This window comes from Aedes albopictus, chromosome 2, assembly GCF_035046485.1.
Source record: "Aedes albopictus strain Foshan chromosome 2, AalbF5, whole genome shotgun sequence".
NCBI classification, from domain to species: Eukaryota; Metazoa; Arthropoda; class Insecta; order Diptera; family Culicidae; genus Aedes; species Aedes albopictus.
This window is the reverse complement of record NC_085137.1, coordinates 271,078,424-271,090,923: the sequence shown is the minus strand read 5'-3', so window position 1 is coordinate 271,090,923 and position 12,500 is coordinate 271,078,424. Positions and strand designations below refer to the sequence as shown.

The 12,500-nt window shown below is 34.0% G+C and overlaps 1 protein-coding gene across 4 annotated transcripts in view; it reads right to left on the bottom strand.

Moving 5' to 3' along the window:
* Positions 1-12,500, bottom strand: part of LOC109406001 (inactivation-no-after-potential D protein) — a 1,280,913-nt gene that overhangs the window by 188,369 nt on the left and 1,080,044 nt on the right. The gene's annotated exons all lie outside the window — the stretch shown is intronic.

The following is a 12,500-nucleotide window of genomic DNA, read 5'->3' as shown; positions in this document are numbered from 1 at the left end:
TTACAATGAAAAAAAAAAAAAATGTTTTAAAAAATTACGGTTTTCAAAAAAAGCTATTAAGTAAAGTCAAAAAAGTTTGTCGCCCTAATTTTATGAAAGTACATCAAATTTGCAAGAAAAAAGTACTTCGGTAATATTTTTCTAAGATGCACCGTTTAGAAGATATTACTAATTTAATATTGATTTTTTTGATAACTTAATAAGTTTTAGCCCTTTCCGGATGTACTCCGTGTTTCTCCAGTTTCAAAAGTATTTTTTTCGGAAAGATTGGAAAATTTTGAGTTAAAATGACACTGACAGCTTAAAGATTTGAGTGAAATTCTCTGCCTTAAAAGTATTTTGAAAAACAAGTTACAAAATCCCACTATCAAGAACAATGATTTCTTCCAGTGGTTTTTATTGCCTTCTGCTGAAAACGTGCTAATAAGTATTAGATACAGGTAATTAGATACCAGTTAGCTGTACTACGTACAGTTGGTGATTGTAAACATGGTCTTTGTTGGAACTAGTCCACCATGGCCACGCTGGCCCAGGCTTGTAAACATTCGACACTTTTCACTGCCTTCGTTTCGTTGTCGCGGTCGGGTGTCAGCTTGCTTTATTTCATTCGAATGCGACCGCTACCTCTTACACACAACACAAGCGGCAGAACAAAGATCAATAAACAAAAAAGTGGATCAAATCAACGTAGTCTGACACGATGACATTAGTATAATTCCAGCTTTTCGCAAGATTTCAGCCAATTTTGATTAAAATTGGTATAATATTAGTATAATATTAGTCACCTTCCATCAAACTAGACGGCTGCCGACTGATACCTCAATCAACAACCGCCGCACTCTTTATTCATTCCAGGTATATACAATTTACAATCTTCTTCAATAACAATATACCTACGCCAGCAAATCAACCTCGCTCCAACTCTCCAAACTCGTACCTGACGATACCTGAGCGTTCAACTCTACCTATCTTCCAGCAGTCTTTACCCAGCATTCTATGATTTATACCCGTGAGCTGTATAATAACGTCTGACTCGGTTCTGAATTCATCCAGTATCTACTAGGGAAAACCAAACAGTAAATGCAGAAAGGTTGCTAGAAGCATAGTGATTTCATAGTAATTTCAGCTAATAATCCAGTGTTTTTGAACTAGATCCAGTGTTGTTTGATAACATAATAATTGTAAAGGAAAGTGTAACACGTTTTGGTGCAAAGGCAAGTTTTAAATACACATTTTAATTATATGTGTTGTGATATTTTCGTTCAAAACTAACAATTGGTAAATATTTTCTATGTTACAGATTACAAAATGAGTAAAATCAGATGTATTCGTCCATTCAAAGACATTCAGTGTTCGAAAGAGCTGCGATATCTCACGGATGGTATCATCCAAAAACTAAAGTCAATTGGATTTTCCAAGGTATCCACACTGAACACCAAGGATTTTCGTATTTGTTCGTCTTGCCGTCTACATATTGATTCAAGAGCTCACCTCACCCAAAACGAAGAACAAAGCGTAGCCGTTGGCTCAAGCATGCCAACTGTTCAGACCATACCTGTTGTACCTGATTCGCAAAGCTATGAAAGTTTGGTCACGATACCATCAGCGTCAACGCTAAGCACAATTCAATCAAATGAAGACTTCACGATGCTTGTAGACGTCGAAATATTCAACCGAGGAATAGCAGCTATTCGTGTTTCGCCTATAGATTTAGGTAAGGTTAAAAATGTTCACTATCCTGAAAAAAGTGCGCTGAAATCGTCGAAGGTGTACGAAGAAATCTTTTTAAATTAGACGCTAAAACAGAAAAAGCAAACGAGTTTAATGAAGTCATAGAAAATATGAAAATTAAATTTTTAAATTCAGCCACAAGGCAAGAAAAACTATCAATTTTATCATTGTTACCAAAATCATGGTCAGTACAAAAAATTGTAGACGAATTTAAAACTAGTAGAAATATGGCATCAGATGCAAGAAAGGAAAAAAATAATGTATTAGATTCATCTCAAGGTTCAAGCTCTGGAAAAGCTTTGAGTAATGAAACAAAAGAACTGGTTTTGAATTTTTTTGAGGACGATGATATAAGCCGTGCAATGCCAGGCCAAAGAGATTTTGTTAGCGTAAAGACAGGAAATAAGAGATTAGCTGTTCAGAAAAGATTGTTAATGATGACATTAAGAGAAGCTTTTAATCGCTTTAATGAAGTGTACGTCAATGTAAAAATAGGGTTTTCATCATTTGCAAGCCTCCGGCAAAGGCAATGTAAACTATTGACTATCACAGGAACACATAATGTTTGCGTTTGCACTACGCATGAAAATGTCAATTTAATTCTACATAGCTTAAAAAAATACAATGTCTTGAATGATCTAAAAACATTAACGAATAGATTACTTTGCGAAAATAAGACAACTCATTGCCATCTACGAAGATGTAAAAACTGCCCAGATACCTCAGTTTTAGAAGACAGTTTATTGAAACAACTGGAAGAAAACTTTGTTGAAAAGCTTTCATTCGAACAATGGGTTACCACTGACAGATGTGATTTAGAAACTATTGTAAAGCAAACCGATGACTTTGTTACATTTTTCAGCTCAAAATTAGAAAGTTTGATTCCGCATGATTTTGTAAAAACCGAACAATCCAATTTTTTGAAAACTACAAAACAAAACTTGCAAGATGGTGAATTTTTGGCTATTTGTGACTTTTCTGAAAATTACAGCTTCGTTTTGCAGGATGAAGTTCAATCACACCATTGGAACGTGCAACAGGCCACAATCCATCCTTTCGTAATATATTATACTGAAAATAGACAAATTAAACATTTTAGCTTCATTATAATTTCAGAAGAACTAAGACATGATTCAGTCGCTGTTAATTTGTTTATTGATAAAATGATGAACTTTTTACAAATTGATCAAAATAAAAACATGAAAAAAATTTATTTTATGTCAGATGGTGCTGCTTCACAGTATAAAAACCGAAAAAACTTTTCTAGCCTTTGTAAGTTTAAGTCAAAGTATGGTATTGACGCTGAATGGCATTTCTTCGCAACATCGCACGGAAAAGGTCCATGCGATGCTATTGGAGGTACGATAAAACGCATGGCTACCAGAGCAAGTTTAGCCAAAGAACGCGAACACCCGATAAAGACTGCAAGAGAGTTGTTTAATTGGGCAAACAAACGAAAAGAAGAAGAACTTACAAAGTTGTCATTTTGTTATTCTACTACAGAAGAATACGAAAATATGTCTTTGCAGCTAAATAATCAATATAATAATGCAAAAACAATTCAAGGAACTCAAAAATTCCACTCATTTCTTCCTCTATCAGAAAATACAATAAAGGCAAAGCTTTATTCAAACTGCCCTGACAATGATGCCAAAATATTCGATATTGTTAAGAAAGTTGTGTAAAGAATAATTTGATAAAAATACAGGAATAAAAATAAACTGATGTGCAAAGTATGATGTTATTTTTTATTGCGCACAAATACCACCCCTGAAAAATAAGCCTTATTCGCTCTTTTGAATCTTGCTAATTGAGGAGCTTGCGATACGCAAGAGTTGAATGCACATTTTCAACACAATACACCAAAAACCACTGGAAGAAATCATTGTTCCTGATAGTGGGATTTTGTAACTTGTTTTTCAAAATACTTTTAAGGCAGAGAATTTCACTCAAATCTTTAAGCTGTCAGTGTCATTTTAACTCAAAATTTTCCAATCTTTCCGAAAAAAATACTTTTGAAACTGGAGAAACACGGAGTACATCCGAAAAGGGCTAAAACTTATTAAGTTATCAAAAAAATCAATATTAAATTAGTAATATCTTCTAAACGGTGCATCTTAGAAAAATGTTACCGAAGTACTTTTTTCTTGCAAATTTGATGTACTTTCATAAAATTAGGGCGACAAACTTTTTTGACTTTACTTAATAGCTTTTTTTGAAAACCGTAATTTTTTAAAACATTTTTTTTTCATTGTAACCTATTTTTCTCCAGAACAACCCACTGTGCACTAGGTAGCACTTTCAGTCAGCTATAACATAAGGATAATAAAAAAATATTGACATGTCACTTTTGAGGGAAAATCTATATTTTAGTTCAAATCACAAAAACCAAACATATTTTTTTACCGTGCATATTTTCTCCATATAGCACCAACAATTGTCTAAAACTTCGCCGAAGACACCAAACCGATCGGACAAACCGTTTTCGAGATACAATTTTTTGAAGATATCATGTGCATTTTTCATAGGCCCTTCTCATAAGTAAGGCTAGATTAAAAATGGCGAACCAAGTATGCAAAACGGCGTTTTTCTTCCCCAAAAACTTGTATGCAAGCTTCCATGCAAATCAAAAATACAAAAAATAAAAACTGAAAAAATTTCCCACTTGTTCGTGGAATCGCTCATATTTATTTATTTTACTTAAAACTGCCTACTTGTATTTAAAAGACGAGGACAATATTTTCAAATCATAAGCTTGTTTTCAACTAAAGGCGAAACTGGATCCATTTCCTCACTTTTTGGTTTTTGATTTTTTATACAATAACGAAGCAATATTTTCAAAATCGGTTTTCGTGCACATGTAGAGTAGGGATCAAGGTATCTCCTGATTAGGCTGTCCCAAAAAAAAAAAAACGATGTTCGAAAAGTGAAGGTGCTCAACCTTTAAATGAAAGATATGCATATATGAAGCATTTTTGTAGAACATTTCGATTTTCTAAAAAATCATTTAGAGCGATTTTTAAAAAATGGCCTTTTTCATAAAAAGTCTCAAAAAATCATTTTTTCGTAATATTATTTCAACTTTTGAATTTTTCAATATTTTTATATTTTTCTATGGACCTCTAGGCATTCTTCAAAGGGATAAGTTTTTTAAGTATTGTGTTTATATTGATGGCAGAACCGATTTTGTGCTGATAAAAGGACTATTTTTCGAGAATTTTTCATCTAAATTTTTGAAAAAAAAAAATACATGTACGATTTTTTATTTTCAATTTTGAAAGTTTTATCTGATAGTACTATTTATATGCGTCATTTCTCTAAAAAAAATTTAAAATATCTTGTCTAGAAGCTGAGATATTAGCATTTTAGTAAATGGACAATATTTCAATTTTTTTGCAAAACTGTATATTTGGAATATTGTAAAGTCTTTGTGACACTCCAATGTACATATAGGCTTAAAAAAACGGCTTTATTTATTGGATGGTCAAGCTAGTTTAAACATGGGCCTTTTATTCTGAGGTGAATGGTACTAGATTCATGAAGAGCTTTTATCTGAATAACTGCGACTATGACGGGTAGCAACGCATTAATTTCGATATTATGTCGTGGAATTCTCGACAATTACTTCCCTTTTTTTAAGTAGCAAAAACTATTCCATGCATAGATAACATAATAGTGATGAAATCAATAAAAAAAATAACTAAGTTAAGTCAGGACTGATTTCAAAAAACTTAGAAAATAATAGACAATAGATTTTGAGGAAATACGCGATCTTATCATTGCTAAACGTTTATTTCTTTGATGAATTGAGCTAGTACCGTGGATACACAGTTATGGATCACACACGGTTACGGATCAATTCGTTGTTTACGGTCAAATGTCGCATCACTGCACAGCATGACATAACACAACATAGCCTTCATAGCATAAACACTATACTATGCCACGCAATGCCATGCTAAGCTGCTATATGCGACCGTAAACATCGAATTGATCCGTAACCGTGTGTGATCCATAACTGTGTATTCACGGTAATTTGACACGAAATTGCAAATATGCTGAATTTTGCATATACGAAATACGAATCGTGTCTGATCACAAGCTTAGGCACGATAGGGCAACCAAAATGTGTCAAAGTGATCGGACAACGGCAGTCTTTTGATTTAGACGTGTGTTGTTGTTCGATCAGTTTTGCACTTACGCCCACACATGTGATCAGAAATGTTTTGTATTTCAATGGTAAAATGAACATATAACGTCTAATTAAGCGTATGACTGAGATAGCCGAACATAAAAGTTTTGTATTTCTTATACGCAAAATTTTTCATCGTGTCGGTTTCGTATCAAAATTTGAGTTTAATTCATCAAAGGAAATATAGTTAAACCATCTCAAAGTTGTATGACAATCGGCGTTTGTCCGATTAATTATGCACCCCCGTTACCAAGTTTCATACCAAATTGTCCATTACATTTCAAGTCTTCAGTAAAAATCATGACTTCTTCTTCTTCTTCTTGGCGTAACGTCCTCACTGGGACAAAGCCTGCTTCTCATCTTAGTGTTCTATGAGCACTTCCACAGTTATTAACTGAGAGCTTCCTCTGCCAATGACCATTTTGCATGTGTATATCGTGTGGCAGGCACGAAGATACTCTATGCCCAAGGAAGTCAAGGAAATTTCCTTTACGAAATGATCCTGGACCGACCGGGAATCGAACCCGTCACCCTCAGCATGGTCATGCTGAATACCCGTGCGTTTACCGCCTCGGCTATATGGGCCCCAATCATGACTTAACCATAGCATAGCATAGCATAGCATAGCATAGCCGACCGTACACATCCTGGGGTGGCTGTCGATAGAGACGTTTAATGCGCCAAAAAAGTTGCCTGGGACTTGACAACCTTTCATTTAACGAACTCTCGACACCTGGCCAGGTCCTTACGATCAGCGGGGATGGGGAGGAAATGTTGATTAGATATCTACTCAGAACATGTCCAAGAACTTGGGCCACTTCATAGATATCTGGAGTTGGATGTGGATGGGATTTAATGGGATGCTTTCCTTGGCGAAAAAGCAAATTACAATTTGTTATAAATTTAGTTTAATCATTTACCTGGTTAACGCTGAAAAAGTAAACATTAGTACATAGTAGATATGATTATTTAATTAAAGGTTGATTACGGTACGGTTGAATAATTGAATTCAACTGAATAGTGAATACTTTTGTAAAATAGTTGATTATTGTGGGAAATCGCTCCGCAGCTTCCGAGTGAGAGCTCCACAGCATGTCACACGATCGTCAGCCACGTACGTTGGGTCCGATGTCCAGCCAAAAAAAAAAGCGCCATGCGACCAGAACTGAATTCCGTACTGATAGTACCTACAACCACCACGGTGGCCCACACTAGTCGCCCCAAAACTGAGACCGACCGTGATCCGACAATCGATATGAACAAACGCGAAACAACGACGATTACCGCAATGCAATCGTTGCGGACCGAGCCTACTAGTATGAAAAAGGAAAGATCTAACCTTAATGGCGACCTAGGTCACCCAAGTGCTGACTTGCATTGTAGACTTCTTCTCCAGAACGTCCAGTTACACGGCACAGTCCGGATTCGGTTGGACCTCGTTGACAGTCGTTCGGCGGGGATCTGCATTCCGACTCGTGTGGTGTAGCGGTGGAAAATTCTGGGTGTTTTTCCGGGCTTAACCGTCGACAGCCACTCGGTAGAGGGAACCGGCAGATGCGTGGGCAGATGTCATAAATCGTCGAATTACTTACAGTGGAGAACCAAGAGATTTTTCCGGAACTAGCTGCTGCAGACAGTTAAATTTTTAAAATAAACCCAGACTTCCAACCGACTGCAAATAAATCCAATTTTTCTGTTTTCACAAAAAGGTACGAAATTGACAGCGCGAGAAAATTTCGCGTCCACTTCCTAGCACAGCACACTTCGATCATTCACCCCCCAATCATGACTTAACCATGGTTTTTTAATTGATTTTATCAAAGTCATATAAACTCTGCATGGAATGGTCGTTCCTATTTCAGAAAAAATGGTCGCAGTAGTCTGGAAATCCACGACGTAATCTCGAACTAAATGCGTTGCTACCAATAACCACGATACCCGTCATATTTGTAGTTATTCAAATAAAAAGCCTTCATGAATCTACTGCCAACCAGCCCAGAATAAAAGTTCCATGTTTAAACTAGCTTGACCATACAACAAGAAAAGCTGTTTTTTAACTTCTTTTAATATACGTACATTGGAGTGTCACAAAAACCTTACAATAAGGACTGTATCGGAAATTAACTATAAACATTCAAAATGCTCTATCTCGACGCATGGTTGGTCTTTTCATTCCGGTTCTTCTATGAAATCTTCACAATATAGTTAAGTTTAGAACAGCTTGAAGAAATTTGGAAAATGTTTAGTATTATTGAAAATATGGTTCTATGAGTATACCACACAAAATAACAATCTGTACAAAGTGCATTATTTTTAAATTTTTTTAACGTTTTAAATATTTGTTGCAGAAAAAATTTCTACGGGGAAAAATCTGGAAAATAATGATTATTACTAGCAGTTATGTACACAATACATATCACTTAAAACAGACTTTTAAAATTCTTATTTTGAATAGAAAAACCTCCAACATTAAGAATATGGTCTATCCCAAAAAACACCTACTTTTTGGTCGAACTTTGACGCTCTGTTTTAAATATCTTCAGTGATTTTAAAATTCCTTTCTCTGAAAAAACTACCTCTTCAATAGATTTAAATGCATACCCAATCGAAAGAAATGCAAATTTTCAACTTTATGTATTTTTTATTTGCGTAATCGTTCTTTGAAGACGCGTAAAAAAAAGAGTTCCTCGAAAAATGGCCTTTTTTTATTTTTAAGAATTGCCCTAAACTCCGGAGAGAATTTTTCTTGATAGAAATAATTTTCCTATATCATGAGCATTCTGGAAAATAATATATTTGCACAAAAATAAAAGAAAAAAATGAATATTTTCCCACAGTATTCGAAATTTTAAATTTTTAGGAGGTGTCCAAAATTTTAAAAACATGTGTGCAATCTTTGAGATAAAAGTCCAAGTTAAATGATTATTTTTTGAAAATCAGAACTGCCATTCTTTATTTAAGAGATTTATATAGTATCTCCAAAAATAAAGTTTTGTTTATTTCGAACAGATTATTTTTCAGGCAATTGTGAACGTTTATACTTAATTTCCGATACAGTCCTTATTCCAATTATACAAAGTTTTGCAAAAATTTTAAATATTGTCCATTTACTAAAATGCTAATATCTCAGCTTCTAGACAAAATATTTTAAATCTTTTTTAGAGAAATGACGCATACAAATAGTACTATCAGATAAAACTTTCAAAATTGAAAATAAAAAATCGTACCTGTATTTTTTTTTCAAAAATTTGGATGAAAAAATCTAAAAAAAAGTCCTTTTATCAGCACAAAAACGGTTCTGCCGTCAATATAAACACAATACTTAAAAAACTTATCCCCTTCGAAAATGCCTAGAGGTCCATAGAAAAACACAAAAATATTGAAAAAATTCAGAAGTTGAAAAAATATTACGAAAAAAATATTTTTTTGAGACTTTTCATGAAAAAAGGCCATATTTTAAAAATCGCCCTAGCGGAAGCTCTCAATGATTTTTTAGAAAATCGAAATGTTCTACAAAAATGCTTCAAATATGCATATTTTTCATTTAAGGGTTGAGCACCTTGACTTTTCGAACATCGTTTTTTTTTTTTTGGGACAGTCTACTCCTGATTTTTTTTCATGGTGGAAAATGTTTTTCGTTTTCGCAGAAACCATTTTTGAATATTTCACACAAAAATGGTTTCTGCAAAAATGCAAAACTTTTTCCACCACAAAAAAATTCAGCAGATACCTTGATCCATACTCTACATGTGCACGAAAACCGATTTTGAAAATATTGCTTCGTTATTTTATAAAAAATCAAAAACCAAAAAAATGATGAAATGCTCCCGGTTTCGCCTTTAGCAACGTGAATATCACACAGTAGTTAATTAAACGAAAACAAATATGAAAATAATTTTTTGTGGTAACATGGAGCATCGTGTTACCACAGACAAACAGACGTATTACTTGGAACAAAATGCGATAAAAGTAATCGTCACGACACATAATAGCCCAATGCTGATTAGGCAGACAATTAAACGTTCCATAATAAATACACAATTTCCCATAAATAATTCGAAAAATCCCAGTAAAGAAACAGGGGTGTGAGCAGTAATAAATTACAAAAGTACCATAAACAAATAAAAAAATGCATAAATAAATCAAAAGTTTCCATAAATAATTGATTTTTGAGCAATTAAAAAAGTAAAAAATGCAATGAATAAATCAACTGTTGCAATAACAAAAGCCATTTTTACCACCAAATAACTTCGAATTTTCCATAAATAAATCCGCATTTTCCATAAAAAATTAGAAAATACACAATAAAAAAATATCGAAAAAGCAATAAAAAATTCAAAAAATGCAATAAAAAATGACTAAATTACCCATGAAAAACAAATGCAGGAAAGTATGATGCAGTGAAATGCTGAATCGCACTTATATGACTGTAACGACTGAAAAGCCTGTCTAACTATGATTTCAATTTACCGAGCAATCGCTTGCTGTCCGAACTCGCTATCGCTCGTCAGACCTAAAAAAGGGATAACATCTATGTTTGCATTATATCGAGCAAATACTTGGATCTGTGGTTTGCCTAGAACCGAAACGAAGCAGTTGCGGTGCATCGGATATCGGAAACTTCGGCGGCCTTCTGCCGCCTCAGTTCCTCAATCCTCTATGCAGCTTCGCCGCATGGTCTGTGTATTTTTTTGGCTCAAAATGCATTTACGTTTATTGCTCGTTTTTTGACATTTATTGAAAATCTTTTTTTTGTTTATTGCACTTTTTGAATTATTTATTGCTCTTTGATATTTTTTTATTGTGAATTTTCATATTTATTATGGAAATATCGGATTTATTTATGGAAAATTCGAAGTTATTTGGTGGGAAAAACGGCTTTTTTTATTGCAACAGTTGATTTATTCATTGCATTTTTGACTTTCTTAATTGCTCAAAAATCAATTATTTATGGAAACTTTTGATTTATTTATGCATTTTTTTTGTTTGTTTATGTAACTTTTTTTATTTATTACTGCTTACACCCCTGTTTCTTCACTGAGACTTTTGGAATTATTTATGAAGAATTATCACTTTCTTATGAGTCGTTTATATTTTAGCCTGCTGATTACGTTAAAAAGGGAAACGATGGGAACTGAGGAGAATGAGACGTCTGTTTGTCTGTGGTGTTACTTAAGATCTTAAAAAAACTCAAATAATCAATGCAACAAAAGCATTTGAATATATAGGCAAAATTTAATTTTGACCTTGCTAAAAAAGAACGACTACAGTAGACGTTCGCTCGGTGCAAATGCTTTTTAACTTCAAGCCCGCTAACTGCAACAATTTTGCAGTTATGGCACCGCTATCCGACATAACGAACCACCACGATGCGATGTTCTTCTCATGTACTTTTGCTGCAATGCGACGTTTTTCAAATCCACATTGGCTGCATTCTGCAGCAATTAACAGTTCTATGACATCTTCCAGTTGTTGCAGTTATTGAATTTGATTCGTTAAGTGAAACGTAAACATGTTGCAGTTATCGAACGTCTACTGTACTTCAAAAATTGAATTACGTAGCACAATATTTTTAAAATGCATAGCAAAAGGCTCACGCATAAAAAATGCCTTGAAAAATAAAATAACGAGTGGCGCGGCGCTTATTCGGAACTTAGAAACGATTTTATGTTTGGCGGTAATGTGGAAACTATAAAAAGGCTTTTTTAGTCACGAGAAAAATTGCATATGGACATAACGATTTATATATGGTGAATTTGATTGGCCATGTTCTCAAAAATCGTGAAAGTGAACCTAAAATGTTTATAATTTCCAAAAAAATGTATGGAATGATGTCACCTGTACATAAAAAAGAAGTAGATGTTGCTTGTGAACTTGATTAAATTTCAAGAGACAGTTAAAAAAAAAAAATATATATATATATATATGATGGCAATTTATCAATGAACATTATGTTCTACTTAGTAGTATTTTCATTCCTGCAGTATAAGAAATGGAGACAGATCGTCAACGTAGTTAATGGTGTTGATATGTGTTCAGTAAAATAATAGAAGCATATTAAAACATTATCCTTTTGACGAGTTTGAAAAAATATTACAGATAAGTTGGAGGGGGGGGGGGCTCTTGGTAGATAAACATATATTTACCAAAATACCTGATTGGTAAAACAACTCTTATATAACATTAAAAAATGGGGAGGGGGTCAGATTTGCCTCGAAGGGGAGGGGGGGTGGGGGTGTGCACCTTCACCTCTCCTATTTTATCTTATGCATGGCAATTTTATTCTAGTTTTGATTTGCACTTAACCGGCCCAAAATTTAAACACAAACGAAAGTTTATTGTTCAGGAATAAGTAGCTCCTAACTGGGTTAAATACTAGTCATAACTTCCAGATGTGATGAAAATACATAAATTTGACTAATGCTATGCTAATCTAACTGGAATACTATCAAAAAATGCGGAAAAACCAAATAAATATTTTTGCCCAGCACTTTGTATGGAGCCGCCCCATAGTGTGACGGTAGTCATTTTACGAGAAATTTAGAGTCACTTGATCGCTCATTTCACAAATTAAAAT